This window comes from Equus asinus, chromosome 4 (genome assembly GCF_041296235.1).
Source record: "Equus asinus isolate D_3611 breed Donkey chromosome 4, EquAss-T2T_v2, whole genome shotgun sequence".
In the NCBI taxonomy this organism is placed as follows: Eukaryota; Metazoa; Chordata; class Mammalia; order Perissodactyla; family Equidae; genus Equus; species Equus asinus.
The window spans coordinates 42,197,502-42,209,695 of NC_091793.1; the positions used below are offsets into that span (position 1 = coordinate 42,197,502).

The following is a 12,194-nucleotide window of genomic DNA, read 5'->3' on the forward strand; positions in this document are numbered from 1 at the left end:
TTTGAAGATGGAGGAAGAGGCCATGAGCCAAAGAATGCAGGCAGCCTCTAGAAGGTGGAAGAGGCAAGGAAATTGATTCTTCCCTAAAGACTCCAGAAGAAAGCAGTTTGTTTGACACCTGACTTTAGCCCAGTGAGACTGATTTTCACCTTTTTCAGAACTACACAATAATAAATTTTTGTTTTTTAAGCCAATAAGTTTGTGTTAATTGTTACAGCATCAATAAGAAACTATTATAAGGACTCTGAGACAAGAGTTGTAGCCCTTATAGAACGCCATTTTCAAATTAATTTTTTAGTCAACCCTGTTTTGGATAAAATAGTCTGATTTACAACTCACAAATCCATGGAAGAATGGATATAGATTGGTTTGACTTTCCAGGCTGCCACAAAATATTGGGTACCACACCATTTGTTTATGTACCAGCTGCTTTCGCACTGTAACAGCAGAGTTGAGTAGTTGCAACAGAGATCCTATGGCCCAGAAAAGCTAAAATATTCACTATCTGGCCCTTTACAGAAACAGTTTGCTGATCTGTGTGCTAGACGCTTAGACTATAAAGCTGTGCTCATCATTGTGCCTTCTCTCAAAGGTTTACAGACTAGGGTGAGGATGGCAAAGAAAACAACAACCAGAATAGTGGAGAAATCTCTCTACTAATTGTGTGAAGCATGAGAATGAGATTATAAAGGAGGAAATGATTAGTTCTTTCTATGCAAGTTTTTAAAAAGGCTTTGAAGAGGAGATAAAATTTAAGTTGAACATCATAATGGGTAAGATTTTTCTCAGTAGATGGGAAAAAGGTATTTCAGGTGAAGATTCAGTATGATCGAAGGAGACAGGAATGTATGCAGAAAGTAGGGGAATCACTCATTAGTTTCCCAATGCAGCTGTAGCATCTGGTGTGTGTGGGGAACAGAAGGAGTAAGTTAGGCGAGTGGTGGGTGGGGCCGAGAGAGAGAGAGGGAGAGAGAGAGAAACCCCAAAACCCTTAACTGTGATGTGGGAATCCCCTTTCTATCTTGTAGCCTCAGCAAAGTTGCTGCAGCTTTCTGAATGACTCACTTTTTTACAACTGTTACTGTTATCTTTAACCATCTGAAGATGGGAAGTGTAGCAGGGGTGGATCCGGTCATGGTGACATTAGCCTCCTAATTTACGTCTTCGTAAAGATATTTTTATGGAAAAGTCAGGTTTTATAATTGGGAAATTATGAAAACTCCTCTGGAGTTGCTCGCCACTCGTTACAACAGGAATTCTATTTTTCAAAGCACAGTGTGGACAACAGAGAGAGAGAGTCCAAAGATAAGGTGGGAACGTCTTGAGACCCCTCCCTCATAGTCATATAAAAAGACAAGTATATGAATTTTGGAAAGAAGATGGGAAAGCCAATCATTTTTGTAGAAAGGGGTGTTCCAAGAACAGATTTTTCACCGGGAAAGCTGGGCAAATGGCCCCCGCACACACGTGGTGCACAGGAAAGATGCTCTCCTTTTCATCATTCTTTTGTCATTGAATTTGTCTTCTTGATTGCCCCTTCCTTGAACTTTAGACTCAAATGGGGGATGGATTCAAGCTCCATGATGCTCTCTTGAGAGAAGGAAGGTGAAGTGGCAAGTGCACTGGGAGAAGCTGAGAGAAACTCTGTTAGGGGCTCTAGAATCATAAACATAAAGACTTCATAATAATTCATAAAATTTCCACATATTGTATTTGACAGATTAATATAATTAATATGTCAATTAATATAATAATATTCACATTATTTCTAATAGTTTGCTTTTACCAATTGGTCCTGAATACAGTATTATCTTGTTAATAAATAATTGCAGCCCTGGATCTACTTCGTTGCCTACCTGTGTGGACTTCGACAAGTTCTTTTATCTATGAGTATTAGTTTCTTCATCTGTAAAGTAAGAAAGTTTGAAAATTGGCATAGTGGCATGGAAGAGTGTTGGATTTGAGGTTACGAGATTGGGCTTCCCAAGATAGCTCTAACTCAGTGGCCTCTAATTTGCTACTTATTTACTTCGTGATCCTGGGCAAATAGCCCCTCTGAACCACAGTTTTATATGGAAATCTTATGAAGCTACTAGGAAGAGTAAGTTAGGTAAAGGAGAATTATAAATTATCCAGGAAAGACTTCCATCTTCCTGCAAGGTTTGCAAAAAAAAAAAGAAGGTTTGTAAGAAGGGGCCGGCCCGTGGCTGAGTGGTTAAGTTCGTGTGCTCCACTTTGGCGGCCCAGGGTTTCACCGGTTCAGATCCTGGGCACAGACAAGGTACCACTTATCAGGCCATACAGCGTTCCACATAGCACAACCAGAAGGACCCACAACTAGAATATGCAACTATGTACTGGGGAGTTTTTGGGAGAAAGAGAAGAAGGAGAGGAAGGAGAAGAGGAAGAAGAAGAAAAGGAAAATTGGCAGCAGATGTTAGCTCAGGTGCCAATCTTTTTTTTTTTTTTTTTTTTAAAGATTTTATTTTTTCCCTTTTCTCCCCAATGCCCCCCGGTACATAGTTGTGTATTCTTCGTTGTGGGTCCTTCTAGTTGTGGTATGTGGGACGCTGCCCCAGCGTGGTTTGATGAGCAGTGCCATGTCCGCGCCCAGGATTCGAACCAACGAAACACTGGGCCGCCTGCAGCGGAGCGCGCGAACTTAACCACTCGGCCACGGGGCCAGCCCCTCAGGTGCCAATCTTTTTAAAAAAAGAATCAAGATGACTTTAGGGGCAGTCAGATGATCCCTTTTAGAGATGCTTAATCAATTGTCTTTAACATATCTCAAGAGCCTTAAACAGTCCTAACTCTTACCAAATAATCTCACTCTTGGAAACCATTCTTGAGAAAATAATATGATATTTAGAATTATTTTGTAAAAGCAATAATTATAAATAATTTGAATGTTTAACTAAATAATTAAATAAGATAGGCTGCCCCTTTGTGAGTTATTTGGGGTTTTTGTGTTTTTTAAAGATTTTCCCTGAGCTAAGTTTTTTTGTTTCTTCTTCTCCCCAAAGCCCCCCAGTACGTAGTTGTATTTTCCAGTTGTAAGTCCTTCTAGTTGTGCTATGTGGGATGGAGCCTCAGCATGGCTTGATGAGTAGTGCTAGGTCCACACCCAGGATCCGAACCGGCAAAACCCTGGGCCGCTGAAGCACAGCACGTGAACTTAACTGTTCAGCCACGTGGCTGGCCCCTATGGGGTTATTTATATGAGTTTATTATTCTAAAGTGTCTGCTGGAGTCTCTTCCAAGTTGTCTTTAAAAACACAATGACAACTTATACAATGTATTTAAAAATCACAACATTAATGTGTGGTATGTTTTTTCAAGGAAAAGAAATAAAACTTTATGGTGGTGTGCCTGGAGAAAAAAAATATGACATTGAACATGACTCTTGACATACAACCTAGTGCCAGAATCTTTGCTAATTTTCCAGATTTTCTGGTCAGTGGAGTTGGAATGAGAAAAATCAATCAGTGCCCTACCAATGCATCATCCAGCAAGACTAAGAAATCCTCAACTACTGGGACAAGGTGGGAGAATATTTCATTTCTTTACCAGTGTCTGTCCTCTGGCTCAGTGACTCCCAGAACTTGACTCATCAGAAAACCAGGGATCCATGACTCAATGAGGTAAGTGCTATGTTTTGAGGAAGGCATAGTTATTTTCCTCTCTATCTGCTATGGACTATTTGAGTCTCCCCCAATATCATCTGTTGAAGCCATAATAAGATGGTATTTGGAGGTGGACCTCTGGGGGGCATTTAGGTCATAAGGGTGGAACAGTTGTAATGGGATTAGTGTTCTTATAAGAAGAGACACAGAGTTTGCTTCCTCTCTCTGCTCTCCACTATGTGAGGATACACTAGCAAGATGGCCATCTATAAGCCAGGAAGCAGGTCCTCACCAGACACTGCTGGCACCTTGATCTTGGACTTCCCAACCTCCAGAACTGTGAGAAACAAATGTTTGTTGTTTAAGTCACTAGTCTATGGTATTTCTATAGCAGCCTGAACTGACTAAGACACCATCCCACTTCTGATACATCTTTCAATGTCATTTTGCAGAGTGTTCCTTCCAGAAAGCAGGGTAGGAAATCGTGGGATGGTGGCGATAGTGGTGGTGGTGACTTGGTTACCACTGTAACTTTGCACTCTAGGGGTAGAGCTCCTTTGAGCAAAGCACTGTAGAGAAGACTGCAACAGATCACCAGCAGCTCAGGTAACAGCACTAACGGTGCGGTTCAGCTTCAGAGAACCACACAGCAGGGGCAGGACACATTCCACGGTAGGCCTAGATGAATTCCTGCTCGGCATCGGCTAGTGGGCTGATTAACTGCACTCCAGTTTTGCTTTGAAATGCAAGTGATGGATATGGAAGGCAGAGAACAGAGGTCAAACTAAAAATCATTACAGTTTCTTCGCCTAGGAAAAGTCTTTAGCACACCATTCCAAAAAGACTGCTAAATTCCAAATAAGCGAAAATAAAAACATACAAGGAATGTGACAATAACAGCAATTACCCACCGATTAGTTAGGGACTTGTTTGGCTATCTAAAACAAAAAACCTAAATAATGACAGCCTAAGTAAGATGAGGTTTATTTTTCTTTCATGTTAAAGAAGTCTGGTGATAGGCAGCTCAGAGTTGGAAAGGCAGCCCATGATGTCATTCAAGGACCCACGCCCCTTTTAGGTTTTCCCTCTGCAGTCCTTAAGGTGATCTTACAGTGATTAGAAACCTCAATGAAATATAAACAATTTTTAATAAAATTTTTTTTTCTTTTTAAAGATTGGCGCCTGGGCTAACAACTGTTGCCAATCTTTTTTTTTTTTTTCTGTTTTATCTCCCCAAACCCCACCTGTACATAGTTGTATATTTTAGTTGCAGGTCCTTCTAGTTGTGGGATGTGGGACACCACCTCAACGTGTCCTGACAAGTGGTGCCATGTCCGCACCCAGGATCCGAACCCTGGGCCACCGCAGCGGAGTGTGCGAACTTAACCACTTGGCCACAGAGCTGGCCCCTAATAAAAATTTAATAAAAATTTTAATAAAAATATCAATTAACACAATTGAGTCAAGATGTTATAGAAAGCATTAAAAGTTTAATATCCACGCAGATTTTGAAAAGTTATCAAAGAAATGCTATAAAAGTTTGAAATGCCAATTATTTTTAAATTGTTTCAAACTTTTAAAGAAAAGATAATGCCTATACTATTTAAAAAAGTTCTGTGTGTGCAAAGAAGTGAAGTTTCCCAATTGATCTGTAAAGTTTCATAAAGTTGATGTCCAAAATGAGTGCAAGTAATTAATTGAAATATCTAATCAGACATTGCATTTATTTTAATTGTATTTAAAATAGTTGTTCAAAATAATTATTTAGTCAACTCATTGTTTAACTGCTCTCAAATCAGTAAAAGAAAACTATAAGCCAACTTCTCATAAATATGGAGCACATATATATGTATAGAGTATTCATATATGACTAACATAATTAATTATAAATTCCATCATAATATATAAGTAAATTATACATTATAATTTCTAATCAGTAAACTATAAGTGTATGAATTAATTAATGTATTAATTAATAATATTAATTATATTAAGTTGATTATAATTATAAGTTAATTAATAATATTAAGTATATTAATTAATATATGATTGATATACATAAAGTGTTAGGATATTTAGTATATTAGTCAATTTAATTGTATAGTACAATTCCACTTTGACCAGTAGTATTTATACAAAAAAATGCAAGTATCATTTACAGTTATGAATTCCATTAATATATGAGATCAAAAAAGAAAATTTTTGATCATTAAATGAATGCTGGAGATGTATTTAATAAATTCTAATGTGTATTCCTCTTAAAATCTAAAAAGCTAATACCAGAAGAATATTTTCTTAACGTCATAAAGAGGAACTATCTTAAACTAAAGACAGCACTTAAAATACCAGAATATTTCACTAAAACTAAGATCAAAAGAAATATGTTTATATCACCACTATAATTCTATATTGAGGGTTCTAGCTGAGGCAATGAGACATGGAACAGAAATAAAGGGCAGAGGCATTGGAAAGGAGGAAAGAATATTATATTTACAGAAAATTTGATACTCTACCCAAAGATCTCAAAAAATCAATTGAAAAACAATTGGTGATTTAAAAGACAGATATGACATAAATAATCAAAATTCTTTCCAATATATAATAACCTGAAAATAGGATGAAAAATATATCAATTGTTATATATATAAAATATATAAATATATCTCACATATAGGATATAATAACCATATGTCATCTATATATAGGATATAATAGCCCAATATTGTATGTATATGAATGTATAAAACATGTGAAGTACTGGTCATATAAAATACATCATGAACTAAGAGGCATTTACACAAAGAAAACTACAAATATACACTGCAGGCATGAAAGAAGACATGAACAAATTGAGGGTGTATGTTCTGGAAGAGGAGGGGACGTAGAGCAAATATTGGGGGAAAAAAGTACTGTTTACATATCAATGTATAGAGTCAATATAAACCAGATTAAAGTTCAAACAAGATTTCTGTTGGGAGAGGGATGGAGAATAATTTAACAAAATGTTCCGAACAGTCATCTGGAGTGCAAAAATCTTACCGGTTGATGAGATGTCAGACCCGTGGTCTCCTTGAGCTGGAATCCCCATTTTCCTGGCCCACTTCTCTGCCTCTGGTTTGGGGCTCCCTGGGTCACCTGATAAATTACCATAATCTGGGAAAAGGGGTCAAGGTCTTGATCTTTTCTTTACCCTAAATCCCTTGGACTCCTTTTCTTCCCTCTGCAATAATCATCAGGTTCCAAATATCAATATTTCACTTGAGAAAAAATAGAATTTAATAAAATTAATTTCCACCTCACCAGACACGCCACTATATCTGTATTTTCCAAAATTGCCTTTAATGAGCCTATATTATCTTGGATCCAGAAATAATGTTAACAATATTTTTAAAATTATTTAGAAATGGACCTTAGTAGCATCTTAGTTACAAGAATGTTATTTTAAAAAGACAAAGTCTGGGGCCAGCCCAGTGACATAGTGCTTAAGTTTGCGTGTTCCACTTCCAGGGCCCAGGGTTCACCGGTTTGGATCCTGGGTGTGGACCTACACACTACTCATCAAGCCATGCCGTGGCGGTGCCCCACATAGAAGAACTAGATGGACTTACAACTAGGATATATGGCTATGGACTGGGGCTTTGGGGAGGAAAAAAAAAAGAGGAAGATTGGCAAACAGATGTTAGCTCAGGGCCAGTCTTCCTTGAAAAGAAAAGAAAAAAAAGAATCTTTGCCAAAAAAAGAGACAAAGTCTGTTTCAACAGTCACAATTGTAGCCATGTAGCCAACTCCCAATAAATCTCATCTGTGGGACTTTAGGAAAGCAGCTCATAGAGAACCCTCAAATCATGGTCGAAACTATACTGGCCACAAAATATAGGAAATGGACTGAATATAAACTTATTCAGTTAAAATTCCATTCCATATTTAGGAATTCAATTACCATTCTGTAGGTATTATCTAAATGCTAAAAATTATCACATAAATTAAGAATCATGTCACACTAATTGTTGGGGAGACATGCCCAAGAGGTTAACTAATGAAATAATGGGATTGTTATCTATGCTTTGCCTTTCTTCACATAGGGGATTGGATTGAGGTGTGCTCCCTCTCTCTTCTTCCTCATCCCTCATCCCTCACCTCATCCCTGCATCTCCAGGCTTGAGTTTATAGAATTCAGAGCATCTCAAGTATTTCCTTTGTTGGGCCACTGACCCCTGTTGGGCAGGGGTGTTGGGGAAGAGGGACCCTCTGCTCCCTTAGGAGATGAGGCTTCCTCGTGTTGCTGTAACTCTGTGTGTGCCAGCTGATCGCTCTGTGGTTGTGTGCTTGGCACAGAATAGGAGTGTTCAGTAGATATCTGTTGAATAACAGTTTTTCACTGAACTGTGATAGCTTTAATATTTTCCCACATATTATTTGTCTTAGATTTAATGATAGACAATCTACAGATTAGTTAATCGACAGCGGATAATTGAGAGCTGGTTATGCACACAAAACAAAACCACTGAGAAAACAAAATAAACACTACATAGAAGAAAAAATAAATAAAAGCAAAGGAGGTATAAAAGTGATAAGCATGGATAAGCTTCAATGGTGGGACTTTTCTGCATTTTCTAAAATATTTAACCAACATGCACTAATTTTATAATAAAAAACAGCTTTTTAAAAGTATTTTCAGATGTGCTTGCACTTTGAGTGGATTTAGGGTTTTGTTTACAAGATGTCATAAAGCTCAATTGATTTGGTTTCTTAGACAAGCATAGGAGCTAATAACAAAACACAAAATACAGCAAACAAACCCAAAACTCCAAACACCGAGACTTGGAGTTTGTTCCTAATATCACTGAAATCTTTATAATTGACTTATTCTCATATTGAAATAATAGAAAGACAGCCTCTGCGTGATATTGTCTTAATACTATAGAGAACAGAGGTAAGAGACATACTGAAAAGATGCAGAGTAAACAATGGTGACTAAACATCTAAGTTTGCCCCTTCCGTGTCCCTCGTTTACTTATGCAGCTAGTACAGAATTCATCAGCATTGTCTTATGATGATCCTCTCTCCCTGTTAGTGAAACTACAAATGACCTGAGAATAGGAACCATGCTTTGCTCACACACTCCACCCCTGGTGTAAGTTAGGTTGCCACTTGTAATCTCCCATAATACCCTGGGCTTCCCCCTCTGAAGCACTCATCACGTTTATAAGGAGAGTGTTTAGCCCTCACTTTTTGGCTTTATGTGGTGGGATATCCACTAGAGTAATAATCTTGGTCTCTTGTGCCATCTCAGCTTTTTGCTCTCTTAACCAACTGGGTTTAGCCAAGGATGTGGCTCTTACCCTCAGGGGAAGAGACCAGCCAACTGGCAGGTCCATCCTGGGTTAGCCGTTGGTCAGACAGGAGAAGGTGAAAACGGTCATAGATTGTTCGAGTGGATGCTATTGGCAGAGGACCTAAATTATTTTGGCTCTGTCTTTCTGAAAGGACTCTCAGTCACGTGATTAAAATGCTTTCCTGGGAAGAAGGCCTGCAGTTTTGTGGAGAAAATTCAGTCCCAGGGCATGTTAGAAAGCTCTCTTGACTGAGTAAGCCACATGCACCTGTTTTGTCAGCCATAAAGTTGGTCCTTTGTCAGATTTCCACCTGCCTGACTCCTCATCTCTCTAAATGATTCAGAATTTGGGTGAGAAAGAAAGTGGTATAAAGATATGACTTCTTAAAATGCTAAAATTATTTTTAATCTAATATCTGTAGTGCCTGTTAGACTGAAAGGCTCCTGACAGCCTAGATCCTACACCTATTCCTTTCACCATTGTCTTCCCAACGCCTGGCCATCACAGTGCCTAAACTTATAGTAGGCAGTCAATAAATATTTGTAGAATGAATAAATAAATGAATTTGTCTTTTGATTATCACTCCTTAATTATGCTTAGTCTGTTTTATTCTGCTCAGGCTTCTATAACAAAAATACTGTAGACTGATTGGCTTAAACAATCAACATTTATTTCTCAATATCCTCACATGGCAGAAAGAGAGAGAGAGGACACTGGTCCCTTCCTCTGCTTATAAGGGTACTAATCCCATCCTGGGAGCTCTACCCTCATGATCTCATCAAAATCTAACTAGCTCCCAAAGGTCGCATCTCCAAATACCATCACATTGTGGATTAGGGTTTCAATATATGAATCTGGGGTTGGGGGGGTGGGGACAAAACATCAAGTCCATAGCAGTCCTTGGCATAGAATTGATGCTTGGTAAATATTGATTTAAATTGGACCTCAGATTTAAAAGATGAGGGTGGTGGCAGAAGGCACATTCTGGTTCATTCTTCTTGGAACTTTAACCACCCCTCCCTGTTCCTGAGTGAGTACAAGCACCTTCGTAAGCCCACTTGGACTTTCCTATATTGCTTGTTCCCTACCTCAGCACGGTGCCTGGGGGAGGGATAGTATAGATAGATGGGAACCTATTGATCTCCTGTTTGCATGCCTCACCTCAAGAACAATGGAAGAAAAAATTATATTTTATTGAAAAAGACAAAATTTGAGGTGAAAGAGGAAATGAGGGCATCTAATAATAAGAAGAAGAAGACTTAGAATCTGTTCCACCTTTCACATAGCACAAAGAGCCTTATGAAGTCTGCTCTCATTCCTTTGCACAAGTGATTGTGTCCAGGCACCAGCCCACAGCCCACATACATGGGCTCTTTGTCCTATGCCTCCTGCTGAGTGACTCCACCTAGATTCTCAATTAAGAACAGAACATTTTCTTCATTTCCACCACATAAAGGAATGATATTATATGCAGAACATCTGCGAATCTTAAGTGTGGGCTTCATGCAGTACCACTTTCCCACCCATAAATCTTTGAGTGGACTTAGGTCAACTGATACTTGTGTTCATAGGTGACTATGAGGCCAAGCACATGTTGTCCTTTTGAACATAAAACCAAGACCTCCCTTTCCAATGGGAAAAAGTCCACAAATTTTGAGGCTTGAACAACAGCTCATGGTCGTGATGTCAGTCTGCTTTTTCCTCCTGCAGTGCTCCAGCTTGGGTGACTGGAAGCTCATTCAGTCAGCTGGAGTCTCGGGGTCTCAGAGTGGAAAAGTGTGGCCCCATCACCCATCCAGGGTTAATGTTCCTCCTCAACATGTGCAGCCTAGCCTATGTTTTCCCTTCTCCATGGGCAAGGAGATGGCAGTGCCTTTGAGATCATTCACTCTGTCTTCAGACAGCTTCAATCAACTGAATTTGCTGCTAAACATCCGAATTCCCAACTATAAGGGATGGCTAATAAAACAACTGGTGCTTCCATGTGAGCGAATATAATGCAACTATTTAAGATTTTAGTTTAGAAACAATTATTGAATCACTATAGTACAATCCAGATAGATAGATAGGTAGGTAGATAGACAGATAGATAGATAGACAGATTTATGATAGATAAATAATAGATAGATAAGTGATTGATAGATAAATAAATGATAGATAGATGACAGCTATAGATAGATGATAGATATAAGATAGATAGATAATAGACAGACAGACAGATAGATAGATAGAGTGAGTGAGTGAGTAAGAGAGTGAGTGAGTGGGTATGAGGGATGACGAGTGTTTCAAAACACTAAAGAGCTCCTTAAAACACTTAACTCCACCCTCAGGAGATGTGTTTCTATAACCCTCTGCTTTGCTTTATACTATCTAGAAAGACAATGCATTTCTACAAGGAAAACAATCTTTCTATTACTCAAACACAAAACTCAGAGAATTCAGAGGACGGTACAACACTGTTATTTCCTTCCAGTCTATTCACAGAGTCATGGATGGTCACTGGGGACTCTTTCTTCTCTGGTCCCCCTCTCTCTTTGCTTTCTCTCTATCTCCATGGTTTTTCCATCCTCTTGCACATTTCTGCAGCATCCAAACTCTACCCTGGCATTTAGAGATCCTTACAGTCCTCCACAAGAGCAGGGTTAGGGCTTCCAGAGATTTCAGAGCAGGGCATTGTCAAAGTAAACTCCTCTTTCTAAAGTATTTAAGGTATTATTATAGCAAAACACACCTATCAAGAGTAAGAGGAACAGAAAACCCCACCAGGTTACACTGAATTTGCCATATAATTAGGCAGATGTAATGATGAAACATGTTAACCTAGAGAAGATATCTAGTTTTTATGGAGAATGGAAGAGTTAATCATAATCATGGTTAGTCTTGAAAATTGCGTACTTCTATGTCTTAAAGTACTCTTTTCTTTCTCTCTCTCTTAATCGTCACTCTATATTCTTTTATCTCCCGAAAAAAAAATCCACCACATCCACCATTTGCATTGCTTCTCGGAGAAAGATTGATTCATGAACTCTCCTTTTGTGCCAGCTGGAGCCATGGGATTTCTGCTTCAAGATGGAGTTAGTGGAGCCAAAAAGAATATGAAAGATACGGTCCAGCTTGAAGGCAGTGAGAATCAAAGAGACAGTGAGGCAATCTCTCTAGGTTAGATCAGAGGATGCTTGTTGGAGAGTAGGGAGTATAAAATGGAAAGCTAGGATGGGCCTGGACTGTTGAGGGC

General features: G+C 38.7%; 1 long non-coding RNA gene across 1 annotated transcript in view; it reads left to right on the forward strand.

Moving 5' to 3' along the window:
* The window catches only part of LOC139045170 (uncharacterized), an 83,994-nt gene that overhangs the window by 69,678 nt on the left and 2,122 nt on the right, over positions 1-12,194 (forward strand). The window contains exon 4 of the long non-coding RNA XR_011503058.1: positions 3,446-3,641. This is a non-coding gene — a long non-coding RNA (uncharacterized lncRNA). The remainder of the gene's footprint in view (positions 1-3,445; positions 3,642-12,194) is intronic.